The sequence below is a fragment of the Aedes albopictus genome, chromosome 3 (assembly GCF_035046485.1).
Source record: "Aedes albopictus strain Foshan chromosome 3, AalbF5, whole genome shotgun sequence".
NCBI classification, from domain to species: Eukaryota; Metazoa; Arthropoda; class Insecta; order Diptera; family Culicidae; genus Aedes; species Aedes albopictus.
Window position 1 is genome coordinate 198,400,778 of NC_085138.1, and position 22,657 is coordinate 198,423,434.

At 37.3% G+C, this 22,657-nt stretch overlaps 2 protein-coding genes across 6 annotated transcripts in view; one reads left to right on the plus strand and one right to left on the minus strand.

Moving 5' to 3' along the window:
- Positions 1 to 7,519, minus strand: part of LOC109428138 (potassium voltage-gated channel protein eag) — a 140,289-nt gene extending 132,770 nt beyond the window's left edge. For 2 of the 5 annotated variants that reach the window (XM_062858388.1, XM_062858386.1), the window contains exon 1: positions 6,554 to 7,515. The gene's annotated coding sequence lies outside the window, so the exon portion shown is untranslated. Of the gene's footprint in view, positions 1 to 6,202; positions 6,438 to 6,553 lie in introns of all 5 variants that reach the window. The other 3 variants (XM_062858387.1, XM_062858390.1, XM_062858389.1) reach the window with 3 other exon arrangements.
- Positions 7,520 to 19,279: 11,760 nt separating this feature from the next.
- LOC109406883 (uncharacterized) overlaps positions 19,280 to 22,657 on the plus strand; it is a 106,201-nt gene continuing 102,823 nt past the window's right edge. Inside the window, exon 1 of the mRNA XM_029863215.2 lies at positions 19,280 to 19,454. The gene's annotated coding sequence lies outside the window, so the exon portion shown is untranslated. The remainder of the gene's footprint in view (positions 19,455 to 22,657) is intronic.

A 22,657-nucleotide genomic window follows, 5' to 3' on the forward strand; every position in this document is an offset into this window, starting at 1 on the left:
CCTAGTGGAAAAATTGCTAGTGGTAAATTCCTAGTGGAAGTCCTGGTAAAATTCCAGGTGGAACTGCCTCATGAATTTCCGGTATTCTTATTTTGTAATCTCCAGCTTTTATGAAATCGTGATAATGTTTGCACCATCGTACAAATTAGATTCCCGTATCACACACAATGTCTTGGTTTTCTTTGCATGCACGTAAGCTCTAACCAACATCATAGTCAGTGCTGAAATGTCATTTCGACATATCTAAATTCAACCACCTACAGCTCATTTTAGGAGCTGATCCCGAGAATATGGTATATGAGAAACATGTGTGGCTAGACCAGTCCAGTGTGTTTGCAGGTGATACAGAAACCCTATTTGTAAGATGGTGCAAACATTATCACGCATACGGTAGATAATGAAAAAAAATTGCATCATAATATGGCAGAAATATCAGTTTTATTATTTTACGAGACATATACAATAATATCAAAATTTTGAATAGCGCTCACGACAGTATGGTGAGCTTCCGAATGCCTACTTTTGTTGCAGAAAGAAAATTGAAGTAAAACAATTGGGGTTATTCCGGTGGTCATTCCAGTGGACTAAAACATCGAGATCACAGCCTACATTTGTTGTGAAAATCTGAGAGCAATAAAATATGGATTTCGCCGGTGGCCACTCCGGTGAACACGTGGAAAAAAATTGACTATTCATTAGGAACCCCTATAACCATCAGTAAGTCGGCTCTAGAGGCACGTTCTCCTCCATTTGGGAAATTTGTGCCATGAACCACCCTATAACCATAGCTGTAAAGGCATTCTGCACGGACTCAATTTACGGTCGGCCTAGGAAATTTTCATAAGTGAAATTACTCTTACTTCCTTGGGCATATAGTATCCTCGTGCCTGCCACAAGATATACATAGGTACGTAGAATAATGATTGGCAGAGAAAACTCTCAGTAAATATTAGTAGAAATGCTCATAAAACACTTTAGCTGAGAAGCAGATTTTTTTCCAGTAGGGATGTTACGCCAAGAAGAAGAAGAAGATGACTATCAATCCCTTTGTGTATCACAAGAACAACAGACATGAAAATCCACGAAGGTTGCACCATGAGGAGCCGGGTTTTAGAGCGAAAACTATCGTTACCCAATTGACCACCTTCCAGAATCCCTGTAACCCGTTCCACATTGACCAGACCTGCCCATAACCCTTCAAAAATGGTCTTAAACAATATGTTTCTCATTTCAGTGAAGCGTGCCGAGAAGTTATGCAATAAAATGCATAAAGGGTATACATTTGTGGATTTTCAAGTACATAGCAATGATGAAAACTAAAATTTCGGATGTTCCGGATTTCCGGAACCGGTTGTCAATAATTAGTCAATATTAATGTTTATAATCAAAATCCACGTGAATACATATCCAACGATCCTTAGACGGTCCTGATTACTTGTTTGGTTGCAAAGTGATAGCTTGCCAAAGTTAGGGTCTCTAAAGCGGCATTTTTCAGTTGAAGCAGATTCCCGGTGGCCACAGTGGCCAAATCCGGATTTCTCCGGTGGTTTTGAAAACTAAACTTGTGCCCCCTTCATTTGAGCCAAAGAGATTCAAAATCGGACAAGCCACTGATTTTTGCGAGCTGTCCAAAGTTTGGGGTCAAAAATGACCCCAGGGTCTTATTTGTAACTTTTTTAATGGGAGCGCCCCTAGGGATCATTCAATGTTTTTGATTTTTGAGAGGGGTTTATTTCCGCGAAAAAATAATTGTCAGAAAATTTCAGAGTGCTAGGATTCGTTAAACAAAAACTACAGAGAATTGAAATTTGAAAAAGGTCATAAAAGACCCCAAGACCTTACTAAGGTTAAAAAAGTCTGTGAGCTCTGGAGATCCAAAATTGAGCCATTTCTATGAAAATTCTACTTTTTTGCTCACCGTCCCGAAAGGGATAAGTGAATTTTCTCACCGTCTCAATTTAATTTTAACAAGGTTTTCTTAATTTCTTTTTTATTATAGACGCTTTACCTAGGTTCATTCGCCTCTTGTTAATTTCTTTGATCAGGTATCAGGTATCAGAAGGCCGGCTCCAGAGGCACGTTATCCTCCATGTGGGACATTTGTGCCATCGCCATACATATAAGCCTATTTCATCATTTACCTGAGGGAGAATGGGACAAGGGATGGAATGGGATTAGGAAAGGGAAAGGTGATGAAATAGGAAGGGGTACCCTAGAAGAGGGAATGAACGCATAAGCGCAATGAGAGCTCTTAGCCCATACCACAATGGGTTTATTCAGTGCCCTGAAAAGGACACTGTAAAACGCATAAGCGTAAAGAGAGCCTATAGCTCATTGGAGGTAGCTTGTGACGTCATGCGACTTTCAATATGACATTGAAAGGCACGTCATCGAAAGCATCCTCAATATTCAAGAAATTACCGCAAAACCTACGTTTGAGCGAGTACTTTCTTGAAAACATATACAACTTTGTGTAAAAGAGTCACTGCGGACATCCCAAATTGGTGAGTTCACATGAGTAGGCATGTCAGCCAGACAAACATCACAGATGTGATAATCGACAATGCGTTTCAAGCATTTCAGAAAGAACGAGGTAACCAGATAAATCTGAAACTCATTCCATCTTTATACTACGCACGCATCCTTTCGGGATAAAACTACAGAGTAATTTCACGCCATGAAAATACCCCATAGAAAACTACAAGAGTTCAAAACATGTTTGAAATACTCAAATCTCTCTGCAGAAAAATAGGACAAAACCCCATTTCCTCCTGAAGATTTGAATTAAGCAGAGCTTTTTAGGGCCCACTAAGTCGATTATATAGCTATAATTCTCAAGCGGAAGCTAAAGATTCGTAGCTATACAAAAGAATGATTTATCCGAAGATATTTTGAGCTTGAACAGATCAGAGTTCCATTCAGGAATACCCCTTGCAGTCCGCACAGACCGCAGAGGACAAGCTTCTTTCAAAGCAATAGTTATGGTATACCACAATGGAGGGCGTTGTAGGTACAAAACCACAATGAAACTCTCTTGGAGTAGCAATGGAAGCGAGTTATCCACAACATGTGGTCGCAACCATTTAGTACAGGTTTCCTAGTTCGTTGAGCAGGGACGCCTGAATACGCAAATTTTGCGAAGGAACACTCAAAAGTGCAAAGAAGGTCAAATGGAGACTCCTCATCTGACACATGTCAATCAGTCAACTCATGACAAATTCTGCTCATGCAGAGATTGGTTAGGTGCAATTCTATGTTAAGTTACCCAAGAATTGAACTACCTAAGTAATCCATCAAACTGAAGCATCTCAAATTAATGTTTGAGCTACTTCAGATGATGTAATCATCATAGCAATACTGCCAAATATCAACGAAAAAATGCTGAATACAAGAGCTTGCTTGAAGGCATCCATAAGGAAAGGTTGACACATACTATTAACGTTATTCTAAGATATAGCATGCTCGAGGCACGACACTTCATTTATAATGAAAGAAGCAAAACTGGGTTCACAAGGTAACCTATACAGAAGTTACCCTACGAAAATGAACTTTTTGAAGTACATAGAGCCACTTGGGCCACGCACGCTTTTTACGCTGAAAATTGATCTGAGGTTTCCTAGCCGTAGCCACTACCCAAACTAGACTGGATTACACTCTTCACAATCACATCACCAAAAGGAAACATCAACGACAAACCAAATCGGTGTCAATTGATAAAACGCCAATGGCGAAAACGCATTGAGCGAAACCGTATAGGTAGTAATGTAAGCTAATTTACAACATTTGAATAATCCCGCCCTTATTTAGCCTCAAATTTGAGACTTAAGAAGGGCAACTGATTATCTCGGAGAAACGCAAGGTCCACTGCACTATTGCTCCGGTTAGCGCAGTAAGGGCGTAATACTGTGGAGGACGCCCTAATTCTCCACAGGCTCCGTTTGTGGTTAGGTTTTTATTAGACCCCCCTAACCATTCATTCCTTGGCACGGTAAGCATAAAGCCGCATAACACCATGAATTAGGGGTCACCTGTTTAGTGGACTCTTACCACTGGATCAGGCGGTCCGTAGTGTTATTCTTAGCCAATTGAGACAACCGCTACCGACACTACACAGCTATCTAGGCTGATCGGGAAAAGAAGTTAACATTGATGGCTAACTTCCGAACGAGCCCGAACAGCCCCCATAATAACTATTGGTCGGTCTCAAAGGTAAACATATGTGTCTTCGGCGGATTTTGGGTCGCTGAATCCGAATCCGGGCTCAGGTTTGCTCCAGCAAATCCCATATCCCTACATAAAAATGATGAATTATGAAAATAAATGAAATAAAATACCACCGCTTGAAGGTAGCGTTAATAAAAGTTGGAAAATCAGTAAAAATGCTGAGAAAGAAAAATGGAGTTGCGATGGAGAGCTCGGTCGGGCCGCATTTTACGATAGGAAAAGAGAAAAAAGTGACGCGATCGTGTGGCAGTTGCGATGATGCTCTCGGGTTGCATTGTCTGAAGCCGAAAGTAAAAAAAAATTAATGCACATTCGGTAGCCAACGGTCTATTGTCTTCGGTGCAGAGAACCATTGATGGAGTCAAGGAGGGGGTGCGATCATCTGGCGAGATGTAATTGGATGAGATCATTCTGATTTTTTCTTTATAAAAGGAATTGAGGTAATTTTGCCAATGCTGTTTCCTGAAACTCCTTTTAAACGACATAGAGTGCAGTAATATCTACAAATTTATCCTCAGCTCTTATATTGACTTTATATTGAAGCAATAAAAATGTTACAAGAAAATTATTCAAGCTCACAATAATTCAGAAAAATAATACAGAATTGGTAAAATTACCTCAACGCCTGATCACAAGCACCACACTAGACTACTTTCGCTCGAACACATAATACGTAAATAGCTATCTAAGCATGAACGTTTATTTTCCGTGTGCTCAAATTTGAATGTATAGAACTAACAACGACACATATCAAGTTATTTAAGTTTTGATTCAAGTGGTATGAATGCTTAATTAACCGTTATGTGTCCGACAAACTTTTTGCTTTTTTCTACATCGTGCTTTTTAAATGGGCGCTGGGTACCCGGGTACCCTGTCGGCCACATAAGGGTTAATAATAGGGTGCTTGCTCATATCTCCCCAATACTTTGAAATCAAAAAATCAGTTCTCGTAGTATAAATTCAATTTAATTACAGTACACCCGATTCTTTTTTTGCACTGGTCTGGTTTTTGCTATAATTCAGTCAATTTTCAACTGATTCTTATGAATTTGTGTACACATTTAGGCACGATTAGTACTATCCGTGTACAAAATTTCATGAGAATCGGTTGAAAATTGACTGAGTTAGAGCAAAAACCAGACCCGTGCAAAAAAAGAATCGGGTGTAATCGGAAGTATGACTAAGTAAGTAGCTTAATATTATCGTTATGGTACTACAGCGTACGGAACATTCAACATTGTTTTCAAGCATCTGCAGTCAACTTTCAGGCAACCAAGTTAGGTGATTTACGTGAAAAAACAAGTGACAAGTATGTAGGGTTAGTTTCCAAAGTTTATTTTGTCGACGACCGCGTTATTCTGCGCGGGTAAAGCGAGATGTTTGCACGGATGGTTTAAAGAATTCTTTGTCGCGTCGCGAGTTCATTGTTATGGGAGTGAGTGTTGTTGCGACGCGTTTTTCCAGTGGTGTGAATCATATTACCTACCATAGGTGACTCCCAGATTCACACTAACAAATACTCCTTCCCGAGACAACTGTGGGGATACTGTGGATTCCGCGGTTTCTAGTAAAATCGGTTGTCGAACTAACATTCATTCCCTCTCCCGATGACCGTAAGGACGTGGCCAAATATTGAACTCTCGAATTGAGAATGTGTAGCTAGTCCTAAGCACCATTCAATGGTTCTCTGTGCAACTTCGATTATTCTGATCAATCACGGAGTAGCAACTACGATGTGTACGGTTATCATTGCTTTGCTTTGCTTGCTTTGCAAATTGCTGAGAAAGAAAAATGTTTCTTAGACTTTAATTTTCGAAAATGTTTTTTTTTCCTACTTTGATCGATTTTTTTAATTTTATTTTTATTTATTTTTTTTATGTTCTCTTTAGTGATCAAGCATAGCAACAAATACCCTATTGTGAAAGTTTGCATATTTTACTATTTATGAAACATGATGCATCACAAATCTTAAACTTACTTTCCTCGTCCCCTGAAGCTTTTACGTAATAAATGGACAACCCATATATTTTTCCAATTGCTGTGTGAATCACGATATGGGGTCCCCTTTAATAGTGAACCTTTTTGTAAGAGACGCAAAGAGAAAGAATGAAATACATAACTTTTAGAATTTGTTCGTATGCAGCTGCTCCATAGTAGCCACTTGCCTCGTGCTCCAGTAAACCTGTCCAAGGATATAATATGCGTGCAATGCCCTAGTCACATAAAATCCATAGAATAAACTAATTAGCAAACACACAAACGAATGTGGTGGGCGCATAGTAACTGGCGAGGTGGCAGACTGGCGAAGAAATTGGCCGTAGACATGTACCTTGCAAGAGAACGCGAACGTTGTTGAGACCTTGTCGCTTGTTGTAACCTTCCCACCGTCGACTACAGACTTTCTGGATCAGGAGATTTTGTGTTTTATAACCGCATTAGGGCTATTGGTGTACTTCTAATCTTATTATCTGTTTTCTATTTTCGCATTCCACGTTTAACACACCGGGTTTTTTATCTATTCTGCACAAGTGGCGGCTACTTTTCTTCTTTTTTCGCACTTTATTCACTTTCGTGGTGTGACCACCAGAACTCAATTAATTTTTCCACTCTGTGGTACATTCCTAATGCGGATACATTTTCACACCGAAATAACCTTTTTATCCGGGCAAATATTTGCACAACACTTCACCAACTCCTTTTCACTTCTCCAGTTTGAAGGACACATGATAAACGCTTTGGAAGTTTTTAAGAGAAGAAAACCTAGTGGTTACAGGAAAGGCTTCCTCCATGGAAGGGACACAGAATTCAAATTATCGAACCCCACACTCAATTAGCTAACGCCTATTGCTTCTAACACTGTCGTAATCGTAATCGAAAAGAAAATCCATAATCACCAACAAACCAAGTGCAATTTTAACCCACAAAAAGTGATGAGTTGTAACAACTCCTTTTTTACAGGAAATTACTCAGAAGAACCGCACAACTAAACGGGGATTCGCCGTTCCCAGTTTCTCATCTCGACTAATACTGCTGCGCCCTGAACGTAGACTACACGGTTGTAACCGAGAAAATCGTTGTACACCTCCATCGTTGTCGTCTTCGCCGTTGGGATGGAGAAGACAGGCGCAGTACCGGCGCGCGCGGTCGTCGGTCAAACCCGAGCACGACACGAGATAGACAGGGTGGTCCCCCTGAATGTAGACAGACGTACCTACTACACGCACGTTGCCTTTTTGTCAGCCACCATATACCGAGGACCGAAGTAACGTCAGCTGTGGTCCCCGCATGTCGTTGTGGTCGTCGTGACTGCATTCTGACAGCTGATTGGGAAAATGAACATCGACACAATTTTGCACTAAACAAGCGATTTGACCGGATTTCACAAAGGGATTTTCAGTTTTTGGAAGTATTTAAAAATGATACACTTAAAATATTCTCCATATTTTACAAACAGGGTCAATCTTTTGTGGTTTGTTTGGAACATGTTTGAGAATCCAAGCTCCCATGCCTTCATTACAGTTTTTGCTGCAAAACCAGAGTCCTGTCAAGCCATTTCGGTGATGGTTTTATGGTGCACCATTTACCAAAATGTTTTCATCACAGTTTTGTGACTCTGAGTTGCATCTGGGAATTTAAAGAAATTAAATTTCGTATATCTGTTCATTTTCGCAGAACGTAACCCGAGCAGAGTCTGAGAACAAAATGATAGCAAATCGAAAACTCGATTTGTATTCAACAGCAAATTGATATCACATTTTGATATCAGTTGGTCTTGACTAAATTTGATTTCAAACTTAGATTTCGTTTTGCTGTCACTTCAAACTATTTTAAATAATAAGTTTTTAAGTAATTTCATAACTTCTAGACAATCTTGTATAATAACTTCAGGAATATACCAGTAGTGTAGTTATCTTATTGCATTTAGGATTTGATATCAATCAAAAAACCCCTATATTTAACAATTTTACATTTTTTCGTACTGATAGCAAAAACAGTTATCAATTTGCTATCACTGATAGCAGGAATTGTTTTCAACTTGCTGTTACGGGAACATTTTTCTGCTCTAATTTTTGATGTTTTAACCGTTGAAACGACCAAAACGACAACAACCTGAGTTATCATAATTTGCAATATCACAACATCAAAATTTGTTTTCAATTTGCTGTCAGACTTTGCTCGGGAAGAGTGACACATATCACAGTAACATTGCTCGGAACGATGCTTTCAAGTATGTCACACTTTCTGGGGTCTCCAGTTAGCCTAGTGGTTAAGGCTATGGATCGCTGGGCATAGTGTATCATTGTACTTGCCACACAATGTACAAATTCATGCAATGGCAGGCAAAGAAAGCCCTTCAATTAATAATTGTGGAAGTGCTCTAAGAACACTAAGTTGAAGAGAGGCAGGCCAAGTTCCAATGCGAACGTCGAGTCATAAAAAAGAAGCACAATTCTGGAATTATCAATTTCCCAGAAAGCGATTTAGATATCTTAGCAAAGAAAGATATGTTCCCTTTTTACCCTTCTTGTACCCCTAAAAACGACTCCGAGGGCCGAGTCTCTTATAGGGGAACTGGGCCCAAAATGCCAAGATGGGGCAAAATGGCCCAACTCTTAAAATCATTCCTGAATGGGACTTGATCATTACTGTAGGTGAATGGTGTCAAGATATGTTTGCATTAAATATTCTTCTAGAAGCTAGGCCGCCAAACCCACGGAAAATCTTTTGATTCCCAAATGAAAATGGGCAACTTCCGGTTTTTCGTGCTTGCAATTAAGGTTTTCGGGTGATTTTATTACCAGCCATGTGTTTCCACGTAGATTGAGGCGCACATGGAGGCGCATGGTTGTTAGGGGTCATTGAAATATGACGACCATCGTTTAGGGGGTAAGGGGTCTGACACTCCATTTATTGAGTATACGAAAAAAAGGGATAGAGAGGGGGGGGAGAGGGTCTGAAATGTCAGAAAAATGATGGACGTAATTTTTGAATTTTTTATCAAATGGCATCTTACCCCACGGCAGATGGCTTTTTGCACCACTTCCGTTTTGCGAATCAGTAAATGTTTTTGCTGAAGTATCGAGCAACTATTGTCTAGTTGCTGTTACCACTTTGAAAGCCTAAATGAGGCTTTTTATCATTGAAAAGGATGGAAGTTTAAATAATTGCATATTACCCCACATTCCCCTACCAATCAACTCAGTTCAACGAACTGAGCAAATGTCTGTATGTGTGTCTGTGTGTGTGGATGTGTGCGTTACAAAAAAAAACCACACACGTTTCTAAGTCAACCAATTTGAGTTCTCTTAGCATCAAATGAAAGCTACTGGGGTAATTAGCTAATTGTTGAACACTACCCAAATGTTGAACAGTTTCTGAATATTTTATTATAAATCTTACTTAAGTAATTTTCATCCAACGTAAACGTATGATGTAGATGCATATACATGTGGGTCACGATATTGCTCTAATTAAGTTACAAAATTATACATATTTTTCGTCAAAAAAATTGATTGAAAATTTTGTACCGCTGATGACACGAAAACTGCACAATTCTTAAGATTAATTTTAAGAAATTGCTGTTACGAACTAAGCTTTGCGGGCAAATCGACCACAAATATCAAAGGCACACCATAGTTACAAGAACTGGAAGGATGTCATTAACAGCTTAACATTGTTTAAAATCACATTTTCATTGCAATTTAATTTGAAAAAAATATTTTTCTTATCACACTATAATTATGGATTCATGATCCAATTGTTGAACACTGGCATAACCTACGATGTTAGCATGACTGCTAGATTTTTTTTTCAGTTTACCTAACCGTACATTTCGTAGGGTTTCAAAGGCGTTCCAGGGATGTTCTAGGGGTGTTCCAGTGGGCTTTAGAAAGGTTCCAGTGGTTTTCAATGGGTTTCAAGGGCGTTTCAGAGGTGTTCAAGAGGAATTAAGAGTGTTAGGGGGTCCCAGGAGTATTTCAAGGCGTTCCAGGAGGCTCAGGAGCAATCCAAGGGTTTTCAAGGGATTTCAGGGTCGTTCCATGAGTGTTCTTGGGGGTTGAGTGGGTCCCATGGGTTTCCAGAAGAGTTTCCGGGGCTTTAAAAGACGTACTTTTCTTCTGTCGTTTTCGCTTCTAATCAAATCTTTTCAGCCATATTTGCATCTAGTCATCTATAAACCGATTTCAGTCCACTAGAGCTCTCTTCAAATGTGCGATTCTTTGTCATTTAAATAAATTGTCAGTAGCTCTGACTAGCTGGGCACAAAACACAAAAAACCCGGAAAAAATCCGCCAGGGTGAAAAAATATCGGGTGTCGGGTAAAGTCGGGTCAATTTTCATCAAATGTTGGACCACTGTTGGACCCACATCGGGTAACTGTCGTGTCTATGTTGGGTTTGTTGGCCAAAATAAAAACAGGTGATTGATAGGTTGATGTCGGGTTATACGTCATCAATTACGAACAAAGCTTCAACCGTTCAACAATAGGACAGATCGGTGAAGTACTAGATTTGTAGTAATGAGCTGAATTTTAGTATGGTGAGAAGGTCAATTCTCCGTTTCTGTAATAAAATGGTGCAAAAAGCGTGGGTATTATGATTCCTAGCCTAATTTGATGCTGTTTGAGCCAAACTTCGGATAACTATGTTGTTTATGTTGCAAGAAATGGAGAAAACAACAACACTGTTGCTCGAAGTTTTGCTCAAACAGCATCAAATTAGACAAGGAATCATAATACCCACGCTTTTTGCACCATTTCATTGCAGAAACGGAGAATTGACCTTCTCACCATACTAAAATTCAGCTCATTACTACAAATCTAGTACTACACCGAACGTGCCCTATTGGCGAGAACCGTCCAACATTAGGATGAGCTAGCTTAAGGAAGCGTTCAACATTTGGGTTACAGACTTCCCATACAAATGTTCTGTTTTCTCTTAGAAAATGGAATTTAAGGGAATACAAATTCAATGGGCAGTATAAGGGATAAGTAGATCTAGACGTTCACTGGATATTTTTCAACTAAAGTGGAACTATGCACGGAAAAACAAACGAAAACCAAAATGCCGGTACTAACCGTTCAACAATTGGCGAATTACCCTATACCCTAGTAGAACGTGATTGAGTTTTATTTCGATTGGACATTTGGTTAAAGAGTTATCTTTCGATGGCCCGTCCATAATCTACGTAGACTCGGAGAGGGGAGGGGGGGACCTGGCCAAAATCTACGGTTCATACAAAATTTAAAATTTTTGTGTGGACGAAAGTCTACGGAGGGGGAGGGAAGGTTCTGAGATTGCCAAAATTGGGTAGTAATTGGGAATAGACAACTTATTTTTTTGAGAGTTTTGGCAAAGTGTGTCATAATAAATTTCTCAGCCATTAATCAACCGATTCAGCACCAAATTAAAGCCATAACACTATAGTAGAACGCTCAGATCATACAGTAAGGCAAATAACAAAAATACTAGTTACTTGTAAATAAATTCTTTTACAATGAATGATGCAAACGGAAACAATTTAGTGCCAAATCCACAATATTTTGTTGAATGACCAAAAGGCACAATAAATAAGAAGGAATAATTTTAATGAGTGTATAAGGTTCTGTTCACCATGGGTGGATAAAATTAGGTTTTTCTAGAAGGCATTCCTCCATGAGTATCTGCTATACAACTTTTTGTCTTGGTGCATTTTTATTGTCAAAATTCAACCTATCTGTAACTTTTGTAACAATAGTTATCACCGATTTTTTTCAATATTTTTTGAGAATTGAAATGTTTTGTAGTTCGTCACAGAAAAATGAAAACAATCGGTTGATAGATAACTGAGATATGGCAATCTGAAGTTGCCTATTTTGTATGGGAAAACGGCTTTGGTGCATTTTTATTGTCCAATACTGTAGGTACAGGGGATGGCCAAAATGTTTGGGATAGGCAACTTTTTTTCTCCCACAAAAAAATTCAACATGCTGTAACTTTTCATAGAGTGCATCAAAAAATCTCAAATTTTGAATGTTTGTCAACCTATTATATGTACGTCATTGGTACAAATTTGGGCTCGATTGATTAATCTTTCGCAAAGTTAGAACCGTTCGGGCGAAACACTATTTTTCAGACAGCTCATTTTTGAGCTGTCATATCTCGGAAACCAGTGAACCGAATTGAATGAATTTTCAAACGTTTATCAACAATATATAGATACTTAATACGACGTTATAAAATGTAATATTTTCTCACGATGAATTAAGTTATACCGGGTTGAAATTTTTACCCATATAGAGGAAAATAAGTCAAATTTACAATACCACTCAAAAATGATTAAATGTGTTCTTCCTTCAATCTAAATAGGCTCTAATATATCTGATTAGAGATAATTTGAGAACAGAAGTGAAAAATCTTTGGATATCAACACTAAAATTTATTAACATTGATGCGAAAAAATTACATTTTTTCGAGAAAAATCCAAAAAGTGTCAAACTATGATAACTTTTTTCAACGTTTAAAAAAACTGTTTTAATAGTTAGTGAAGCATTTACATATTGTTAGTGTACGTTCAAAATTTCATTGAATTCGGTTCACTGGTTTCCGAGATATGACAGCTCAAAAATGAGTTGTCTGAAAAATAGTGTTTTACCCAAACGGTTCTAACTTTGCGAAAGATCAATCAATCGAGCCCAAATTTGTACCAATGATGCACACATAATATGTTGACAAACAGTCAAAATTTGAGATTTTTTGATGCGCTCTATGAATAGTTATAGCATGTTGAACTTTTTTGGAAGAGAAAAAAAGTTGCCTATCTCAAACATTTTGGCCATCCCCTGTATATGTATACATGCAACACCAAGAATCACTCAAAAATGCAATACAATGCAAAGTTTAATGGGGAAATACAAGATCAGACGATTTTAGAGTAGCTAATACTAAAATATATAACACTTTTATTCCAAAAAAATATATCTTAAAAACTAAAAAAAAACATGCATCTCTGATATTTTGATATGTTACGCCAAATTTGCAGAGGTTATAAAAATATAAAACCAGCGTACCACTTTGGTCCCGAGGCCATGAAAACGTTGAAAAAAAAAAAACAAATATATTTGCCAATTTTTTTCACAAAAGCTCCATTTGACCCCTTTAGCAAATGTTTCCTGTAAACTGGAACTCAATAACTTTCGAACAAAAAAAAGAAGTTTAAAATCGGTCAACGGGTTCAAAAGTTTATGTTTTTTTTATTTTCGTTTTGAAAAATCTTAATGTTTTGGATCACCCTATCATAAAATTGGTCGCCCTAATAACAAAATAAATAAACACAGGTCTAATAAGTTTCGATAAACAATTGCGCCCACTCCACTGTTTTCGTAGTTAGTATAAGTGTGGGATCGTGAATAAAACTGCGATTTGGCATCGAATCGTGATGCTATCTTCTGCGCACTTATTATTACAAGATGCTGAATAAGTGCGCAGAAGACACCGACACGATCCTATGAAAAATCGCGGTTCAGTGGGGTGGGAAATACGCTATACAAACCCACGAATTATCACGATACTCGGAGATACACTAGATCGTTTTTGTATAAAAGGAAAAAAAAATCGGCTGCGCCGCTAATTACTCCAGTTTACAGCATTTTTGAACTCGGTAAAATTAGTCGAACAAAACGCAAGATATTTGAATTTGATCAAATTCCATATTTAAAAAAAAATGTAAAACTCGATATTGCGTTAAAACTTAAAAAACTGTTCTACTTCAAATTTTTTGAAGCACGGTTTCGAAATCAGCACTAAATTATGCTAATAAAAACTTTGGTCGTTGACAGAAGTTCACGACTTTCGTTTTATTTTGTAAACTAGTATTACACTTAATATTTTTCCTACCAATTCTGTTATTGATTCCTCCATTGATTCATTTAGAAAATCTTCTAATGACTCTTTCTCAGGAAACCAAAATAGGCTCCTCTAAGGGTTTCATAAAAATCTCTAGAGATTTTTCTAGAAAATACACAATAAATTGTAACCGATTTTTTCAGATATTCAAAAAAATACTTCGAGGATTGCACCATAAACTTTAGATTAAACTTATCTTTTTTTCAACAATTACGAGCTTATTGGAACATTTAACAGAAATCCTTTCTGGCCATCTTTCTGAAATATCTAAATGTAATTGTCTCTTGAAATTTACTAAACATGTTCGCCTTAAATGTGTTTAAACTCACAATAAAATTCAAGATGGTAAATAATGTGTTCTAGGATTGTTGTTCGCCCTTTTCAAAATAAGTTCTAAATTGCTAAATGTCATTTTCCAAAACGTCAATAAAAACAGATTTGAGTGTAGTTCGCAAACGACCAGACGCGTCTTTGTTGCTCGAATAAATCAAAAGAATTATCGTCCGTTATCACCGTTTTAATCGCACAATTTGTTGTTGAGAAATTTTTATATCAGATGACAGAATGTTCAACTCCTGTCGTGCATTAGTGTCATTACTACCATGGCAGGCACGGTGAGCATATGTATAATACGACATCGTGGTGAGCGTCAGCTAAAATTAAATTACTCTTGAAGGTAGCGGCCCGCGGCCCAAATGAAGAAAAATAATAGAATTTGGCCCGAGCAGTAATATTATTTTCAAATATTTTCCTTTTTGAAGTGAAATGTAAAAACCAAATTAATTCGATATTATCACAGTGTATTTCGGTTGATTGAAATGTTTAATCTTTTATACACTTGCCATGAAGCATCTTATAATATCAATATGAAAGCTTTTAGAACTTTTGAGAATTCTTGCTAACTTTGTAAAATAAATGGAGTTAAACATTTCAGTAAGAAGATTGGGTAACTTTCGTGAGATTTCAGCAAGCTCTGATACAAAATACATAGAAACATTATCAGGATCCAGCGTAGAATCCTGCCCCATGAATACCATTTCATTTCTTAATAAATACTGACAAGACTCCTATATTCTGCAAGAATTTACATTTGCTTAGTAAGCACCAATATTCGATTAGAAACTTCAAAGTGTTGAAACAAAAGTTGCTAAAATTTCGGTTTAAACAATTTCTGGCCCTTCAACTGGTATGAAGTGTCTCCTGTTTCCTACGAACCTGTTTAGTTGCCAATCCGTGAAATATCACGAACCATATTATATATTCTATACATTACTACATGGCGACCGTGACAGAACAGCTTCCAACATTTTTTCATATGCTTACCATATTTTACAGTCTATGTGGAATAAGTTGATTGCACACAGCAGCGACATGCGAAGTCATTTTTAACCAATGTTTGCTTGCCCTTTTAAAATGCTGCTCCAGAAATTGCATTTCATTCTCGTTTTTATTTCAGTGTAAATTTAAGTCTGTTGATCAGATACCCAAGAGGTGGTTAAGTGTCATGTAACATCAACTCAATAAACTGTATTAATTATCTATGAACAAACCATTATAAAAACATATGTATGGCTTTACTGACACTTCTTTGGAAATATTTAGGCCTCGGCTAAACGAATATCTATCACTCGTTGCATTACCACAGACGACCAGACCTGATACCTAAAATAACTTTAAAAAAAAACCATCGCTCTGTTTAAACTTCCATAACTTGGCGGACTGCTGTTTCGTGCCACGAGGTCTACAGATTGTGAAATTTTCGCGCGGGCCACCGATTGTAGGCTTTTCATCTACTTGAATTCAAAACGATCATCAAAAGCATGGTCGATGGATTTTTTTGGGAGATTCCGAAGCCAAAAACCTACTACTCATAGGTGGCGTCACCATATAACTTTTTAGTTTTATGCCGTAGAGACTTTGCGTGTTCGGCAAAGTTGTTCATTGTGACAAAATAAATAATAATTTCTTAGACGTCTAAATTCCACCGTAAGTTTATATTCATTTTTTAGAAAATTTGCCAACTTATGCTTAAGTTTACATACAAATATTTAAAAAAAAAATGTAATTCAAATCATGTCAAAGTTTCTTTGACTTATTATCATTTGAATGAAACCTCGGGTTTTGAAATAAGACGCAAATTGGCGGAGATAGATCCCAAACTTTTGATCGGTAGTGCACCGCTCTACATTCAAATATATTCGACGCCTGCAGTAGTATCAATGAAATCAATTTAAATACAAGGATTTAACGTTAATAAATTGATTATTACTCAAAGAACGTGTTTACCCATTCTTCTTCCAGCATTACAGTTTTAGGTACTGGATGTATTTTGAGGAAATTTCGACAATGCAAAATTTCTTATCAAATTTGACAATTACAAATGTAAGTTTCGACTAGGCCAAATGAGAATGGTTGTTTTGCAACCATTGCAATTACTCATACCTCAAGTCATATATCTGTATTTTTTTTTAATTAAAAAAACATTTACAAAGTTTGTTTATAAATTAAATTTCCCTCAAGTGTTGTAAAAAGCATTGCAATATCTCCTGTAAAAATTTTAATCATTTAGGTACGTATTCCAGACAATTACATAAGGACGCTCATACATTTAGAATTTTGTAATTATTTTAATACATCTATCAATATATATAAAAATGAGTTTGAAGTTCCTTTGAGGCAACAAAACTCACAATTGGATGAACCGATCAGCATGACTCTTGCACGGTTCATTTCGAATTCATGGTGGTTATGTTTATAAGCAGAAAAAGTTACGAAAATCAACTAAAAAAGTAGGAATATGGATAAACTACTGATTTTTATGAGCTGGGAAGAAAATCAACACGATCGAAATAAAACCAATCTGAAATGATACATGAATTTTTATTATGTATCTACTCAATAGGTAAAATTATGTGCCTTTTTCTTAATCCCAATTGGTTCAAAAACATCCAGTCCACTTATTGCTTTGAATTTGAGTATGAGCATGAACATAGATGACCGCACAATTCGTAGTTGCTACTCCGTGATTGACCAGAGCAATCAAAATTGCACAAGGAACCAATTAATAGGGCTTGGAACTAGCTTACTATTCTCAATGTGGACAGTTCGAGAACTCACAAGTAATGTCAATAACGGCGCTGGGAAGGGAATGTTAGTAAGACAACCGTTGTTATAGAGACGATTATCTTGGGAAGGATTTTTTGTTAGGGGTGATACACAAATTATGTCACGCAAAAATTGACCTTTTCCAACAGACCCCCCCCCTCCCCCCTATGTCACACTTTTTGGATGAGACCTCAACATTTTTTGTATGGGTCGTCACGTTATGCAAAATCCCCCTCCCCCCTAAAAGCGTGACGTAATTTGTGCATGGCCCCTTAGTAGGGTAGGGTACATTGTCAGGTATAGGAGTCACCTATGGTTGGTGATGTGATCTAACAATGGATCAATAAACACTAACTTTCGCGCACAACCGACCACTTTTCTGTATGAAAACATGTCTAATAAAAGAAATTCTGTCGCGTGTCTCCACCCCATTAGGGAGCAGAAGCTTTAAGCCCATTTCACACATGAATGAACTGAACGCGACAAAGAACAAACCAATGATCCAAACCATATGCATTCACAACAAGAAACAACACAAAGCTAAGCACCGCGCATCTATTGTTTTCGTTTTCGCGCAAAACCATAGCGAACGCGATTGATTATGCTGCAATATTTACCCACCTCATCTCACTTCTTGGTGCTTTGAATTTGAAAGATAAACATCTATTCTGATTCTCTGTGTTGAAAACCATTTGAAAAGCCAACAACTCAAAAAATATGTATTTTTTTACATATTTTGAGAATGTCAAATTGCATAACAGTATCCACGCTCCACAGAAACTTACATAAAAATGGAGTTTCTGCATTCTTGGAATCATCATTGATTTATAGAAATTGTACAAACTCATGAATTAAAAAATCTTTTTTTTATTATTTCTGGCCTATGGCGGTACTACAGTGCACGAGCTCGCTGCATTTTACGGCGAACCCAGCATCTAGAAGGTGACCAAAGCCAGAAGGATACGATGGACAGGGCATGTTGCAAGAATGCCGGACAACAACCTTGCAAAGTTGGTGTTCGCGACAGATCCAGTTGGCACAAGAAGGCGTGGAGCGCAGAGAGCACGATGGGCGGATCAGGTGGAGCGTGACTTGGCGAGCATCGGGCGTGGCCGAGGATGGAGAACGGCAGCCACGAACCATGTATTATGGAGAAATATCGTTGATTCAGTTTTATCTTGAATTTGATGTAATACTAAATAAATGAATGAATTATTCTACTACGAATGCTGTAAAGGTCTGACTCCACCTCATTGTGGTGTGTTATGTTATGAAATGTTTTAAATTACAGAAGCCCATTTAGGGATGTAGTATCATGGCAAAAAAAACAGTTTTGACCTTCGATGCTTAGAACATGACAACCACTTACACCTGACTGCCCATCAATGTCATTCCTAAAAACGTTTGGTTTGATGAGTCAGTACAGCTCTAACGATCCCAATTGGACACCATGTTGCTCGTCTTGGCCAGGCTAATCTAGCCTATGCACTTAACACAATTGAACATTCTCCTACAAATTAACTTGAGAACTCGACCTCGAATGATTAATAAATCAATAGGCGCCAGCAAAAAACTAGCACACATATTAGGAATGGGAAATATACCCAATAATCCACCCAACAGCGAACAGCTCCCGTGTTATCATGTCCTCTGATCCCAATTGGTCATTCAGATTGAAGTTGCCTTCGAAAGAAAAATCATTTGTTGAACATCATATCACGCACGATGACATTACTGAAAAATACATACAAACACCGTCGTCGTCGCTGACAGACTTGATTGCCACATTGTACCCTCGCTGGCCGCCCACGAGCTGACCCCACCTGACACCACCTCAATCGTGCGATAATAGCATTCCGTCCGTCCAACCATGCCATGTGACCCCACACAGCACCGGAACGACGGTTGTGGGTGTGTGTGATGCCGCAGGTACCTCGTGCTCGATGCGGTGGGGAAAAGTCCTCTCGCTAGCACGCATGTCCTGAAAATGTCTTATCGGTCGGTGATATCGAAGCCTTCCCCCACGAAAACAGTCTTGGTACACGTATAGTGGTTGCGACGATAATAATATTTTGAAGTTTTTTATTTGTTTACAATTGCAAAAAATCGCGGTTTAAAACGATAACAACAGTGAAACTGCAGGAACTATTGTAGTAAATCCAAAGTTTAATTATCGGATTGCAGTGAAACAGTGAATAGCAAAACAATAGCCAAAAGTAAAATTGTGTTCAAGACTTTCAGGTAAGTTCAAAATGGATGATAGGAAGCAATTTACACGTCATGTAAGCCATGTATAACACTGGCATGCATGAACGGGACATTCAGTAAGTTATTAAATATGTGACAAACAGTAACTTAGTTTTGGAAATTCAAAAGGATTCTGCAGTAGTAATATTAATTGGCGACAAATAAAAAAAGGTAAATTCAAGTGTTCTCCCGTTTGAAAAAAAAATGCGCTTGAAAGAATGTTCAGCCATATCTACAAAAAATATTCAACACATTAATTAGTGCGCTAGTGTAGAAAAGAATGTCATCATGGAATACGAACAAGTAGATAGTACTGTGAGCTAACACTTTGTAATTTTAAATCAATAAAACAAATCTGATGTAGTGTCTGAGTGCCATCAGTTATTTCACGCTCCCAAATTCATCCTATTCGAAAACAAGCGATTACGGCACCGATTGATTCCGTTCGTTTTGTTTTCATGCGTGCTCATTTCTAACAAAAAATAAAAATAAGAAACAAAACAAACAGCGCTTCGATCCTATGTTTTTCATACAGGGGATACTCAAAATAACTGGGACAGGTAAAATTTTCACTTTTCAAAAAATGTTCAACTCGCTGTAACTTTTCGAAAAGGGCATCAAATGTTCTCAAATTTGTACTGTAAGTTCATCAACTAGTTGTGTATCAGTGGTCAAAATTTGGAAAAAATCGAGCTATTCTACACGAAATTATAAAGGTTCTAGAAAAAGGTATAATTATACGATAGCCAACTTTGAGCTGTTATATCTCCGGATTCAATGAACCGAATGCAATGAAATTTTGATCATTTATGACTTATATAATGAGCTATCAAAAACTTTTTACTAAACTTAAAATTCTTTACACGAAAGAAAATTATAACGAATAGATTATTTTTCTGATATAATACTAATTTATCCAAAACTTCATCATCGTTTCAAAATTCGAGACAGTAATTATAGTTCATTTAAATTCCCTCTAATTGACTTAAATATAATCATGTTTCAAAGGAAAGCTACCAAATAGCCGGCATTAAATTGAAAAAGTAATGGGATGCACATGAAAAATAGATAAATTTACTAAAAAAATATAGAATAAATGAAATCGCTATAACTTTTTTTTCTTATTGATAATTTCCAATTAAGTCAACTGTTTTCCAAAGTTCATTATATGAGTCGTAAATGATCAAAATTTCATTGCATTCGGTTCATTGAATCCGGAGATATAACAGCTCAAAGTTGGCTATCGGATAATTATACCTTTTTCTAGAACATTTTTAACTTCGTGTAGAATAGCTCGATCTTTTCCAAATTTTGACCACTGATACACAACTAGTTTATGAACTTACAGTAAAAAAATTGAGAATATTCGATGCCCTTTTCGAAAAGTTACAGCGAGTTGAACATTTTTTTAAAAGTGAAAATTTTACCTGTCCCAGTTATTTTGAGTATCCCCTGTATGATGAAAATGGGAGCCACATGCTTAATAAGGGAACCAATACCCTATATTAGATGGAATACCCTGACAGAGTTTTTCGAATGCTGGTTGAGCCAACACTCTCTATTCGTTACTGCAATACATGCAGAATTGGCAAGCTGCTTGTTATTTACATATAGCTAAGTTGCTGCTAGTGATTTTTTATACTATCGTAAAAATTGATACGCAAGTTCAATGATTTTTTTCATAGGTGAATTGGTTGGAAAAGTCGGAAACATTGTGGGCTTCGTGGCCAAGCGGTTTGCGGCGTCAGTCGTTTAGGTGACTCGTAAGCCTCGGAGTGTGAGTTCGATTCCCGCTCCAGTCGGGGAAAACTTTTCGTCAAACGGAAAATTCTGCACTGGGCCACTGGGTGCTATATGTGGTGTCCATTGTCTAATGTTAGTAATGTTCAGTCTGTGCGGCTCTGGTCGAAGACGGTGTAATTGTCTTTTTTTAATTATTTAGGAAGTCCGGAAAATTCTCAAAAACAAATATTTTTGAAAGGGAATTACATAAACTATATTCTGTGAAATTTTCAAGATATGTTTTTTTTTTCGTTCCTGAGTTATAGCCATTTTGTGGAAACTATCCAGATGTTGGTTGATTTTCGACCGCCTTGATCATTAATTTGTACGAAAATGATCATTACTCTACGTTCCTGAGAAAAAAACACATCTAAAAAAATTTACAGAACATAGCTTATAAAACATCCTTCAAAAATATTGTTTGGAAATTGATCATAGCTCAGGAACGGAGAAAAACCACATCTTGAAAATTTCACAGATTACAATATAGCTTATGTAATTTCCTTCCAAAAATATTATTTTTTTTTGAGAATTTTTCCGGACCTCCTAAATAGTTTTTCCGACTTTTCCTTCCAATTTTCCTCAATTGTAGAAAACTTTGTGGAAAACAATTTTTATTTTGTATTTTTTTTTCAATTGCTGAGAAAATTTGTTTATGATTTCATCTAAAAAATGTGTCTACGATGCTTCGTTCTTGAGTTATGATTTTTCAAAGTGTGTGGTGTCTTTGGAAAATATTTGTTTTCCATTGACATTTTCCGAAAAATTAGGCGACCCTGATTTTTTTCAATTTAGTTTTTGAACCACAGACAAACTTGGAACAAAAAGCGATTAAAATTATCATCACGAAAGCATAATCGCCCAATGCTAATTACGCTGCATTTCGCAAACTCACTGAGTAGATGGCGGTAGTGAGCAAACATCAAACAGAAGCAAAAGCGATGCGAGCGCCGTGAGCGAGCGATTTGCGAACTAAACAATATTTGAATTATCTTTTAAAAAGTGAAGCGATGGAAAGAGAGTAGAGTGAGACGTCTGTTTGTCTGTGTGTGAACTCTACTCGTGAAAAAAAAATCATTAACCTTTCAAGATGCGCGCCATCAAGCAGCTGAACCTGCACCGCGCTCGCGCTGTGTACGGCGAGCAAGTTTTTTTTGTAGTGTTGTACTTTTTACAACGGCGCGCGTTCTGAAGTGTTAAATTCTGAAAACCTTCGTACCAATTTGTACAATGATAAAAAAAAAATCTCCTGCTGGCAAGTGGAAGCTAAACCCTACCTATAAACAAACCTAAAATTTCGAAAATGTGTGCCAGCATGATCCTGTCTACGGTTGGGTGATGACGAGTTTATCTTGTATCTCTAAAAAAATTTAAAAAGTTGCTCATCGTTTTATGTAAAATATTCATCGAATGTT